We start from the raw sequence: 14290 nt of genomic DNA, 5'->3' as shown, positions 1-14290 counted from the left end.
GATAAACAGATATATAGAGAGAAACAGATAGAGAGATAAACAGATATAAAGAGAGAATCAGATAGAGGGAGAGAAACAGATGTAGAAAGAGAGAGAAACAGAGACAGAGAAACATATATATATATATATATATATAGAGAGAGAGAGAGAGACAGAGAAACAGATAGAGAAAGAGAGCTAGAGAGAGAGAAACAGAAAGAGAGGAAAAGGGAGAGAGAAGTTGAAACGAGAAAGAGAGAGAGAAATAGACAGAAAGCGGGAGTGTGGGTGAGAGAGAGAGAGGGAGAGGAGAGAAAGAGAGAGAGCAGTGGCTGGGAGAGAAGTCAGTGGCAGATTTGAAATGCAGCACAATTAGTTTCCCCAGTCACTAGGAGAAGAGAGGGCGAAGAGAGCAGCGAAAAGGGCTCACTAACTCGCTGTAGGAAACATACAGTAGTAATTGGACGTCTCCACTATCTCCTCTTATCGTGCTTCCGACAGCTAGGCCATATTTTGTGCAGTGGTAAAGGCGACTGTTTATTCAGTCAGTGGGAAATACATATATGTTATACCTCCCATTAGAGTGCATTTGTTTAACATTTTCTAGAGACTGAATTTGATTTCCAGTGACGTGTTAGCCCATGAGACAAGCGATCAACTTTGCAAATAGCTCATGATCTTACGTTGGTCTTTGTTCTCCAAAAGCTTTAGACTGTGAGTGCATACTGACAGAATGTCAACCCTCCCCAATACTATATCATCCTAACAAGCCATTCTATTCTGTCATGTCTAGGTAGAATTTAGAAGTAGAACGTAAGTAGAATGGCCCTTACAGGATTTGAGTGGTGCGCTGGTTGAAGATGGAAGGGTACTCCTTCTCTCGTTAGGCTGTGGGATTTGGGATGTTTGTCTGGGTGCTATATGTCTGGTATTGCTATAGCAACCAGTTTTCATTAATGTATGGGTAAACTGTAGCTGCTGCACACACGCACGCACGCACACACACACACACACACACACACACACACACACACACACACACACACACACACGCGCAGGACAGTCAGAATAGTCGTAGAGGGACTGACGTTGTAACACCTTTCTGTCACCTTCCATCTTAAAGCAGATGTTTCTCTTGTTATTTTCACCCAAGGCACCATTATATGCACCAGATACATCTCTCTGAATAAGGGAGATACAGCTCTCTGAATAAGGGAGATATAGCTCTCTGAATAAGGGAGATACAGCTCTCTGAATAAGGGAGATACAGCGCTCTGAATAAGGGAGATACAGCTCTCTGAATAAGGCAGATACAGCTCTCTGAATAAGGGAGATACAACTCTCTGAATAAGGGAGATACAGCGCTCTGAATAAGGCAGATACAGCTCTCTGAATAAGGCAGATACAGCTCTCTGAATAAGGGAGATACAGCGCTCTGAATAAGGCAGATACAGCTCTCTGAATAAGGCAGATACAGCTCTCTGAATAAGGGAGATACAGCGCTCTGAATAAGGGAGATACAGCTCTCTGAATAAGGGGTGATACAGCTCTCTGAATAAGGGAGATACAGCTCTCTGAATAAGGGAGATACAGCTCTCTGAATAAGGCAGATACAGCTCTCTGAATAAGGCAGATACAGCTCTCTGAATAAGGGAGATACAGCTCTCTGAATAAGGGAGATACAGCTCTCTGAATAAGGCAGATACAGCTCTCTGAATAAGGGAGATACAACTCTCTGAATAAGGGAGATACAGCGCTCTGAATAAGGGAGATACAGCTCTCTGAATAAGGGAGATACAGCTCTCTGAATAAGGGAGATACAGCTCTCTGAATAAGGGAGATACAGCTCTCTGAATAAGGGAGATACAGCTCTCTGTCTGGTATTGCTCATGACTCATGTCTATTTGTAATATAATGGCAGAACATATGAATGGCATGGAGTCATCGTTTCGTGATTTGTTCGATGGCGCCTAGTCTAATTTGAGATTTTTCTCTTAGTCTTTGTCTGTCCACTTCTTTCTCACTCTCTCTAAATGCTGTCAATCCAGCAACATTTTCAACTCAAACTGAAAGAAAGAGCACATTTCTGTGAGTGGGTGGATAGGAAGAGGAGACATTGTTGCCTGCCTGCCTGCCTGCCTGCCTGCCTGCCTGCCTGCCTGCCTGCCTGCCTGCCTGCCTGCCTGCCTGCCTGCCTGCCTGCCTGCCTGCCTGCCTGCCTGCCTGCCTGCCTGCCTGCGTGCGAGCATGTGCGTGTCTGCGGCAATAGGCTTCTTCAGCGCCAGATGACATTAGGGTCTGTCCCATTTAACTGACCCTCTCTGTGAGGTCATTCTAGAATCTAGAGAGGGCTTCCTTTCTCAACCTCCCTGCCTGGAGGCTGGCTAGCTAGCCTAGCGCTAATTCAACCAGTCTCACTGCAGTGAGTGAGTCAGGGCTCCTCTCTGCTGTGTGACACACACACACCATTAACCCAATGAATCCAAACATGAATGGAGGAGGAGGAGGAGTAGAGAGGAAAGGGGAAGTAGAGAGAGATGCAGGAGGGTATTTTAGGTCAGTGAGTGAAGTTGAGTTGACAGTTGGCCCGTATTCATCATCGAGACTGAGTGTCTGTGGACAGGGTCAGCACAGGGGCTGGCATCGGTGCTTCCCACTAAGCTTTGTCACTCATCTCCATGCTATTTGCGGCAACCTGAGCCTGTAAAGTGACACCGTGGTGTTGTGTCTGCCTGTTATACAGGGGCAGTGCAGGGTTTGGGATTATAAAAGGGAGATTTAGTATTGCCGATCTGTCTCCTTGCCCTTTTTGCTATTTTGTCGAAATTGTCTGAGTACACCAGCCCTCTCTCTTTCCCTTCTCTCTCTCCCATCTCTCTCTCTCTCCTCTTCTTCTTTCATTATATCCTCTCTCTTTACGTGAATTCCAAGGACTTCCTCCTCTACCTCAGTCAGGCTTCAGCACTTCAGCCAGCACAAGCCAACGAGTCTTTGTGTGGAAAGGGAGAGAGTGCGAGCGAGAGCAAGAGAAACAGAGGGTGAGAGAAAGAGAGATAGAGAGAGAGAGAGAGAGAAAGAGAGAGAGAGCTAGAGAGGAGAGAGAAGCTGGCTGAGAGAGCTGACAGCAAGCAACACCAGAGGGAGAGGCAGAGAGGGAGTAGAGAGAGAAAGATAGTGAGCGCTAGACAGACTCCCGGGCGCTAAACAATAGCGTAAGAGGGTAGCAGCAAGGTCTGTTCTTCTGGGAGCCCTGTCGATGTGGACGTTTATGTAGTGAATACTGTGGGGATGCACTAGAGAATTCCTGGAGTTTGCAAGGCGATACGACACAGGTCAGTCAGTGGTAATATGCATTATTGAAGTGTAGTGGTAATAGTTTCTCACCTTTGGTACTTTTACATGTTATGGGGGAAACTCACGAGTGGGATCCATTCAGCACAGGACACTATCTGTAGCATCTGGTGTGGAGGGAGCTTATGCAGCGTTGTGTTCCCAGCGAATATCCTGCTGCAGGGCTTACTGTTCTTCCTGGAAAGAGAGAGAGAGAAGAGAGAGAGAGAGAGAGAGAGAGAGAGAGAGAGAGAGAGAGAGAGAGAGAGAGAGAGAGAGAGAGAGAGAGAGAGAGAGAGAGAGAGAGAGAGAGAGAGAGAGAGAGAGAGAGAGAGAGAGAGAGAGAGAGAGAGAGAGAGAGAGAGAGAGAGAGAGAGAGAGAGAGAGAGAGAGAGAGAGAGAGAGAGAGAGAACTAGAGATAGAGCAGAGAGAACTAGAGATAGAGCATGGAGATAGAGAGAGATAGAGAGAGAACAGAGAAAGAGAGAGAGAGAGAGAGAGAGAGAGAGAGAGAGAGAGAGAGAGAGAGAGAGAGAGAGAGAGATGGTTAGCAAAAGGGAGGGAAGGAAGGGGAGGGGAGGCTCCCTACACCTATTCTCTCACTGCAATTGCAGGGTAGCTTGCTCCTGTGTTCTGTTCTGTTCTGCTCTGGTGCATGATGTCATCCGGTACCAGTTCACAGAGGGAGAAGCTCCCAGCCTCAGGTCCTGTTTTGTGGCCATCAGTAAGGAGGCATTTATAATGAGATTGTGATTTGTGTGGACAGTAATCCACAGTTTTAAGTGGTATTGTTTTGCACAGAGTATCCACAATGTCTATATATCAGGCGATGACTGTCTGAATTAAAAATTTCTCTTAATAAGATACATGTATACGATGACACTGTTGTCATGGCAACCACCACATGGTTTTCAAGGAATAGGTAGCACGGAGCGCTGGATTCTGAGGATGGGAATGAGAATACATGACTGAAATGAATTGTAGGAAGTCGGTACATGATGCTTAGATATAGCCATGGAAACCCTTACCCAGTTCCCACCATCTCCCCATACTGTCACTGTGGGGGGTTGTGTTTGCATTTTAGGTTTGTTTACTCATTCAACCTTTTTTACAAACAAGCACACATAAAACTTGTAAAGCCATACATGCGCATGAGTAAAATCATGGAGGATAACACACAATAACATCTGGGACTTTCCATTGTGGTCCTCTTGAAACAAGATGGCTAGGCAAGATGCAACACGTTTCAACACAGTATGACAGCGAGCTGTCCTGTACTGTATGTGGAGTGGGATGGGAAGCGGGGGGGGGGGGGGGGGGGGGGGGGGGGCAGGGCTGCAGCTGCAACATCCGTGTATTATGTCTTAAACATCCCTCTGAGAGTCCTGTGTGTGTGCACGCAGAGTGCAGGTGATTACATGTGTGTGCATTCCTTGATGCGTGTTCCCTTTCAGTCAGTCAACTTCGGTACAACATACTATAGTGAGTCGCACCCTAGCGAAAACACAATTGGAAGACAAGACAGTCTGACGTCGTGCCATCTCAACTGTCCCGTAGTGGTAGAGAGTGTTCACCCCCTGGATGGTATGTGCTGAAGTTTGTATGGTTCTCATACGTTTCCTTAATCACGAACAATTAGTTATTCTTCGAATTGCTTGGCCTGGCTATAGCAATAAGTAAGCTGGCTTACACGACCGAAACGACGAAGGCTGACAAGCCGGGTTTGGATTCGCAACCATGCCCCAATGAATTAAAAGATACTCATGTTAGTTGTCTTGTATGTCTCGGCTCGGTGCGTGCTCAGGTTTCGGCTCGGTGCGTGCTCAGGTTTCGGCTTGGTGCGTGCTCAGGCTGCCCTCACTTGAATGGGTTCGTGTGCGAGACTAGGGGATGGCTGACACTGTTTTCCTACTAATCTGTGGCACAGGTTCTCTCGACAATCGTGTAGCATTCTTTAGGGGGCTTGGTGTTTCCGATAGTGACTTCCTCTCCCGGGTGCCCGTAACTCAGCTGATGGTTTGGGTTGTTGGTCGGGTAGAATGTCTCCCGACTCCTGTGCGCACTGTCGCCGGTTACGGGAGGCTACTCGAAGAGAGAGGGCGACCAGGTTCTGTGGGTATCCCCGCCGCCTGTGTCTGCAGGGGTTACGCACCGCTTGCTTCTCTTCCCAGAAGGGTCCGGGTCCCACCTCAGTGATCCGATCCTACGTATACTTTCGAGACCAGGTTAGTGAACAAGCGCTGCATAGCGTGCTAGCCAGATTAGCTAACTCGCCGAGGCGAGAGACAGCGCTACAGGGAGATAGGACGTCCTCGCAGTGGCAGACCACATGTAACAACACCTGCACAGGATTGGTACATCCGAACATCACACATGCGGGACAGGCACAGGATGGCAACAACAACTGCCTGAGTTACACCAGGGACACACAATCCCTTCATCAGTGCTTAGACTGTCTGCAATAGGCTGAGAGAGTCTGGACTGAGGGCGTGTAGACCTGTTGTAAGGCAGGTCCTCACCAGACATCACCGGCAACAACGTCGCCTATGGGCACAAACCCACCGTCGCTGTACCAGACAGGATTGGCAAAAAGTGCTCTTCACTGACGAGTCGCGGTTTTGTCTCACCAGGGGTGATGGTCGGATTCGCGTTTATCGATGAAGGAATGAGCGTTACACCGAGGCCTGTACTCTGGAGCGGGATGGATTTGGAGGTGGAGGGTCGGTCATGGTCTGGGACGGTGTGTCACAGCATCATCGGACTGCGCTTGTTGTCATTGCAGGCAATCTCAATGCTGTGCGTTACAGGGAAGACATCCTCCTCCCTCATGTGGTACCCTTCCTGCAGGCTCATCCTGACATGACCCTCCAGCATGACAATGCCACCAGCCATACTGCTCATTTTGTGCGTGATTTCCTGCAAGACAGGAATGTCAGTGTTCTGCCATGGCCAGCGAAGAGCCCGGATCTCAATCCCATTGAACACGTCTGGGACCTGTTGGATCGGAGGGTGAGGGCTAGGGCCATTCCCCCCAGAAATGTCTGAGAACTTGCAGGTGCCTTGGTGGAAGAGTGGGGTAACATCTCACAGCAAGAACTGGCAAATCTTGTGCAGTCCATGAGGAGGAGATGCACTGCAGTACTTAATGAAGCTGGTGGCCGCACCAGATACTGACTTACTTTTGATTTTTGAATGCCCCTTTGTTCAGGGACACATTATTCAATTTCTGTTAGTCACATGTCTGTGGAACTTGTTCAGTTTGTCTCAGTTGTTGAATCTTGTTATGTTCATACAAATATTTACACATGTTAAGTTTGCTGAAAATAAACTCACTTGACAGTGAGAGGACGTTTCTTTTTTTGCCGAGTTTATTTGACTGTCCCTCATGTACTGTGTCTACAGCGTTAGTGGATTCCGGTGCCACAGGGAACTTTATTGACCAGACCCTTGCCTCATCTCTTAACATCTCATACCCGCTCTCCTCTCCTTTCCGGGTTCAAGCCCTTGATAGTCAGCCACTAGGATCCGGAACCATTACACACATCACCCAACCACTCGCCCTCACCGTAGAGTCCATTCATCAGGAGAACATCCCCTTCTTCATCACGAGGGCACCAGTTCACAAGATGTTCCTCGGCCTCCCTTGGCTTCAACGCCATAATCCCACCATCTCATGGTGGAGGATGAGAATCACAGACTGGTCACCCGAATGCCGGAGGACCTGCTTCCTCATCCCCTGTTCTACGTCGGTTGAGAGTCCTGTGGTTGCCCTTCAGCCCAACAACCCGGATATATACCTCCCGCAGGTCCTGGTATTCTCCAAGACCCGCGCCACCTGACCCAGACCATGGAGGATTACATCCAAGAGGCGCTCCAACAAGGTTTCATCCGCACATCCTCTTCTCCTGCGTTGGCTGGTTTCATCTTCGTGGCCAAGACGGATGGAGGGTTACATCCATGTATTGATTACAGAGGACTCAATGAAATCACCACAAAGTACCGTTACCCTCTCCCTTTGTTGCAGGCAGTCATCGAACAGCTCCGCGGGGCCCAGTTCTTTACCAAACTGGACCTGCGGAGTGCACACAATCACATCCGCATCCAGGAGAGGGATGAATGGAAGACAGCGTTTAGCACGATGTCTGGCCACTACGAGTACTTGGTGATGCCAATGCTCCATCAGTGTTCCAGGCATTTGTTAACGAGGTGTTCAGGACATGCTCGGATGCCAGGTGGTCGTGTACTCTGGAGGATCACATCACTCACGTTCGAGCAGTCCTGGAACACCTTCTGGTTAATCACTAGTTTGTCAAGGCTGAAAAGTGCCAATATCTTCAGAAGGCTGTCTCCTTAGGCTACCAATTCAGCCCGCAGGGAGTGAGGATGGATGACAAGAAGGTAGATACAGTCAGGTCATGGTCAGTCCCAACCACCATAATGGGGTTACAACGGTTTTTGGGGTTTGCCAACATCTACTGCCATTTAATCAGGAACTTCAGCTCCGTCTCCGCCCCTCTCACCTCTCTCTTCAAGGTTGGTCCCTGTAGGTTGGTGTGGAGCCCAGCAGCCGATGAGGCCTTCCGTCTACTCAAGGGACGTTTCACCTTCGCCCCATTCCTCAGATATCCTTTGTGGGGGAGGTGGATGCTTCAGAGGTGGGCGTGGGGTCCAGTTATGTTTCAATGACAGGGTAATACACAGAAATTGTATCCATGTGCATATTACTCAAGAAACTGTCCCCTGCAGAGAAGATTTACGACGTCGGTGATCGAGAGCTCATGGCGGCGAAGTTGGCATTAGAGGAGTGGAGACGCTGGCTGGAGGGCACCAAGGAACCATTCGTCATCCGCACCGACCATCAGAACATGGAGTACATATGGACAGCGAGGAGGCTGAATCCGCACCAAGCAAGGTGGGCCTTTTCTTCACAATGTACGACTTCACGCTGACCTATCGCCCAGGTTAAAAAAACACTAAGGAGGATGCCCTGTCCCATCTCTACGATTCGTGAGAAGGTCCTGTCCAGAATGCACTTATAATCCCACCCTCCCGTAGCTCCTGGACCTAGGTGTGGACATTCACCAGGCTCTGGAGAGGGAGCCAGCACCCACTAACTGTCCTCCCGAGCGGATCTACGTTCCCACGGGGATAAGGGATCGGCTGCTGACCTGCGCACACACAGCTGTCGTTGCTGGACATCTAGGTATTTCTCTCACTACCAATCCATCTCTGAGAAGTACTGGTGGCCCACCTTGGCACAGGATGTCACTCGCTACATCAACTCCTGTTCCGTATGTGCCCAAACCAAATCCCCCCCGGAACGCTCCTGCAGGTAAACTCCTTCCCGTGCCTCAGCGTCCCCGGTCCCATCTATCCATTGACTTTGTTACTGATCTCCCCTCTGACGGTTTCACCACCATTTTGGTGGTTGTGTATAGATTTTCAAAATCCTGTCGTTTATTCCTGCTTTCTGGTCTCCCTACTGCTCTCCAGGTTGCTAAGGCACTATTCCAGCAGGTCTTCCGGCATTATGGCCTTCCGGAGGACATCATCTCCGACCGTGGCCCCCAATTCACATCACAGGTATGGAGAGCCTTTATGGAGAAGCTCGGGGTCACGGTCAACCTCACTTCCGGGTATAAGCCTCAGCCCAACGGGCAGGTGGAGAGGATCAACCAGGAGCTGGGTAGGTTCCTGAGGAGTCACTGTCAGGACCGGCAGGGAGAGTGGGCTCGATTCCTTCCATTGGCGGAGCTCCTGTGGTTGATGAGTAGTACAGGCACGCAGAAGTGTGGAGCGACGCTCACGTGAGACTCCAGTGCACCGTCCACTGTCAAAAGGAGCAGGCAGACTGCTACCGCAGTGCGACCACCCTGGGGATCGTGTCTGGCTCTCTACCAGGAACCTCACACTCCACCTGCTCTGTAAGACGCTGAGCCCCTGGTTTGCACATCATGGGGGGGGGGGGGGGGGGGTACTGTCACGTCTACTCCCACTCCTCCCCTCCGGTGTTCGACATCGCCAGTATACTAACCACCGGTCCTAGGATCCATCATTAAGCACACCTGCACGTCATGAGGCACACCTGGACTCCATTATCTATCCTATATCTGGCACTCCCTTATGTTCTTTCCCCAGTCAGTACTGTTCCCGTGTTTATGCGTAGACGCTACTGTTGTCTCGTTCCATGTTTTATTAAACGTTTCACCTGCACCTGCTTTTCGACTCTCCGTGTCTCCGTTACACTATGGGTAATAAGTTGGACAATTCGCTCTCTGTCCACAAGGGGGCACCCCTCCTCCATAGGTGGCTCATTACTGGGATTCATTGCTGATTCCTGCCTGTAGCTTGCTAGTGTCACGATCGTCAAAGGGAGAGAGAGAGGACCAAGGCGCAGCGCGTGAAAAATACATCTTCTTTTTATTTTAAGAAGAAAAATGAAACAAAACAACAAACAGACGACCGTGAAGCTATAAATACAGATAGTGCTGACACAAACACAACACATAGACAATTACCCACAAAACAGCTAAAGCCTATGGTTGCCTTAAATATGGCTCCCAATCAGAGACAACAATAACCAGCTGTCTCTAATTGAGACCCAATTCAGGCAACCATAGACTTTCCTAGACACCTACACTGAACACTAAACCATCTACTCTACTAAACCCCCTAAACCATACAACACCCTAGACAATACAAAAACACACAAACTTCCCCATGTCACACCCTGACCTAACTAAAATAATAATGAAAACCAAGATAACTAAGGCCAGGGTGTGACATAACCCCCCCCCCTTAAGGTGCGAACTCCGGGCGCACCAGCATAAAGTCTAGGGGAGGGTCTGGGTGGGCGTCTGTCCACGGTGGCGGCTCTGGCACTGGTCGTGGTCCCCACCCCACCATAGTCACTACCCGCTTTCTTAACCCCACTGGAATAAGGGGCAGCACCGAACTAAGTGGCAGCACCGGACTAAGGGGCAGCACTGTACTAAGGGGCAGTACCGGACTAAGGGGCAGCACCAGGATAAGGGGCAGCACCAGGATAAGGGGCAGTACCAGGATAAGGGGCAGCACCAGGATAAGGGGCAGCACCAGGATAAGGGGCAGCACCAGGATAAGGGGCAGCTCCGGACTGAGGGACGGCAGCTCCGGACTGAGGGACAGCACCGGACTGAAGGGCAGCACCGGACTGAATGGCGGATCCTGGCTGGCTGGCTCTGGCGGATCCTGGCTGGCTGGCGGATCCTGGCTGGCTGGCTCTGGCGGATCCTGGCTGGACGGCTCTGGCGGATCCTGGCTGGACGGCTCTGGCGGATCCTGGCTGGACGGCTCTGGCGGATCCTGGCTGGACGGCTCATGGCTGGATCCTGGCTGGACGGCTCATGGCTGGCTGACGGATCTGGCTGCTCATGGCTGGCTGACGGATCTGGCTGCTCATGGCTGGCTGACGGATCTGGCTGCTCATGGCTGGCTGACGGATCTGGCTGCTCATGGCTGGCTGACGGATCTGGCTGCTCATGGCTGGCTGACGGATCTGGCTGCTCATGGCTGGCTGACGGCTCTGGCAGATCCTGTCTGGTTGGCGGCTCTGGCAGATCCTGTCTGGTTGGCGGCTCTGGCGGATCCTGTCTGGTTGGCGGCTCTGGCAGATCCTGTCTGGTTGGCGGCTCTGGCAGATCCTGTCTGGTTGGCGGCTCTGGCAGATCCTGTCTGGTTGGCGGCTCTGGCAGATCCTGACTGACGAATGGCTCTAGCGGCTCCTGACTGACTAACGGCTCTGACGGCTCGGGACAGACGGGCGGCTCTAATGGCTCGGGACAGACGGATGGCTCAGACGGCACTGGGCAGACGGATGGCTCAGATGGCGCTGGGGAGACGGATGGCTCAGATGGCGCTGGGGAGACGGATGGCTCAGATGGCACTGGGCAGACGGATGGCTCAGATGGCACTGGGCAGACGGATGGCTCAGATGGCACTGGGCAGACGGATGGCTCTGGCCGGATGAGGCGCACTGTAGGCCTGGTGCGTGGTGCCGGAACTGGAGTCACCGGGCTAAGGACACGCACCTTCAGGCTAGTGCGGGGAGAAGGAACAGGGCATACTGGACCCTGGGAGCGCACATTAGGCCTAGTGCGTGGTGCCGGAACTGGTGGTACCGGACTGGGGACACGCATCTCAGGGCTAGTGCGGGGAGCAGCAACAGGACGCACAGGACTCTGGGGACACACAGGAGGCTTGGTGCGTGGTTTAGGCACTGGTAGTAAAGGGCTGGAGACACGCACCATAGGGCTAGTGCGTGGAGGAGGCACTGGTGGTACTGGACTGGGGCGGGGAGGTGGCGCCGGAAATACCGGACCGTGCAGGCATACTGGTTCCCTTGAACACCGAGCCTGCCCAACCTTACCTGGTTGAATGCTCCCCGTCGCCCGACCAGTGCGGGGAGGTGGAATAACCCGCACCGGGCTATGTAAGCGAACCGGGGACACCATGCGTAAGGCTGGTGCCATGTATGCCGGCCCGAGGAGACGCACTGGAGACCAGACGCGTTGAGCCGGCATCATGGCACCTGGCTCAATGCCCAATCTAGCCCTACCAGTGCGGGGAGGTGGAATAACCCGCACCGGGCTATGAACACGTACAGGAGACACCGTGCGCTCTATTGCGTAACACGGTGTCCGCCCGTACTCCCGCTCTCCACGGTTAGCCTGGGAAGTGGGCGCAGGTCTCCTACCTGCCCTCGGCCCACTACCTCTTAGCCCCCCCCCAAGACATTTTTGGGTAGTACTCGCGGGCTTCCAGCCTTGCCTCCGTGCTGCCTCCTCATATCGCCTCCTCTCGGCTTTCGCTGCCTCCAGCTCTTCACGAGGGAGGCGATATTCTCCCGGTTGTGCCCAAGGTCCCTTTCCATCTAATATCTCCTCCCATGTCCATGAATCCTTGATGCCTTGATCCTGTTGCCGCTTGTCACGCTGCTTGATCCGGGTTTGGTGGGTAATTCTGTCACGATCGTCAAAGGGAGAGAGAGAGGACCAAGGCGCAGCGCGTGAAAAATACAACTTTTTATTTTAAGAAGAAAAATGAAACAAAACAACAAACAGACGACCGTGAAGCTATAAATACAGATAGTGCTGACACAAACACAACACATAGACAATTACCCACAAAACAGCTAAAGCCTATGGTTGCCTTAAATATGGCTCCCAATCAGAGACAACAATAACCAGCTGTCTCTAATTGAGACCCAATTCAGGCAACCATAGACTTTCCTAGACACCTACACTGAACACTAAACCATCTACTCTACTAAACCCCCTAAACCATACAACACCCTAGACAATACAAAAACACACAAACTTCCCCATGTCACACCCTGACCTAACTAAAATAATAATGAAAACCAAGATAACTAAGGCCAGGGTGTGACAGCTAGTCCCTATGAGTTGTCTAATGATACAGGTTATTGGTGGTTGGTAGCGGAGTCGAGGGACAAGTGTTGGACACGACCATGCTATTATCCAACACAATCTCTGTGGTTCATATGAACCCTAAAATTAGCTTCCTGTCTCCAGCTCAGAGCTTTTCATTCCTGGGAATTAGATTACAAATCGCCCCTGTCTGTTACCACAGAAGGGGTCAGTTTATCAGAGCTGTCTTTCCCATTCCCAGCTAGGCTACAGGGCGCTTTGTCGCCAGTACCTATGGCTGGTCGGTAGGGTAACCTCCATGGTAACTTCCAGTGTTCACGGGTGTTAAAAGTGTTGTCTCCCGCATGTGAGTTCAATGAAAAGTGTCCCTCCTCCACGTTCATACACACAGTTGTCAAGAGTGGTGGAAATGGAAGAAGAACTATTCTCCCAGTCCCCTTCAGATGGCACTGCATGGGAGGCTCACTGTCTGCTCCGACCAGTGGCGTGCATGCGCAGTGTCGCCCTAGATCATGCGAACAGTGACATCAGGGTACAAACTACAATTTATTGTGTCTCCCACGCTCCTGCAGCATTATCACGTCGACTGTCCCGAGGCCTCAGTGCCCGTTTTGAGCGAGGGAATATCCTCCCGTCGCCAGAAGCAGGCAATCCGAGTGGTTTCTATGTTGAAAATCCTGAATGGCTGGTACAGCCGGTATTTCCTGGTTCCGAAAAGGGACAGGACTTTGCATCCCATTCTAGACCTACATGCCCTCAGCTAGCACCTCAGACTACAAACTCAGAATGCTCATGAGCCGCTGGCTGTTACAGCCTATTGGCTGGTGGTGGCAGAGTCGAGGTGGCACGCAGTGTTACACACATCCATACTACTTTCCCGTATTCAGTTTCTAGGCTTCATAAGAAACCATAAAACGAGCTGTCTGACTCCATCTCAGCACATACCGTTTCTGGGTCTGGAGCTAGACTCACTCGCATATCGCTCTTTTCTATCCCTGCGGAGGGTGTTCAGGTTCCGGCTCTGCTTAGCCAAATTTAGTCTGGGCTACGCCCACTGGGGATGATGGCTTCTGTGATGGACGTCGTTCCCGTGGGGCTATTGTTGCTGCGGCCCTTCCAACGCAGTGTGCTAGCCACTCACCTGGACGCATCTCGCAGCCTAACAGTCGCTTCGGGTGTCCTTGTCAGGCCTTCGGGCCCTGGCCCAGTGGTGGGACCCTCTGCTATTGTTAGGGGGCTCCCATGGACTGAGTTATATCTGGCAAGGTGATCACGACAGACGCACCCCCCCTTCCAAGGGGTGTACGGTGGCAACTCGATTCGGGAGGGATGGATACTGGTGCGGAGTGCACCATATCAATTACCCAGAGCTCCTAACGGTATATCGGCGCTCAAACACTTCCCCCTGCTTTTGTCGGGCTGGCTTGTGTTGGTCAGAACCAACAATATGCCAGTGGTGGTGTGCATCAACAGATGGGGAGAGACTCTCTCTTCCTCCTAACCTTGGCTTGCTCCCTATTTCTGGGGAGCAGTGTGCACATGCTCTCGCTTT

This window comes from Salvelinus namaycush, chromosome 7 (genome assembly GCF_016432855.1).
Source record: "Salvelinus namaycush isolate Seneca chromosome 7, SaNama_1.0, whole genome shotgun sequence".
Classification (NCBI taxonomy): domain Eukaryota; kingdom Metazoa; phylum Chordata; class Actinopteri; order Salmoniformes; family Salmonidae; genus Salvelinus; species Salvelinus namaycush.
Note: the sequence above shows the minus strand (reverse complement) of the source record.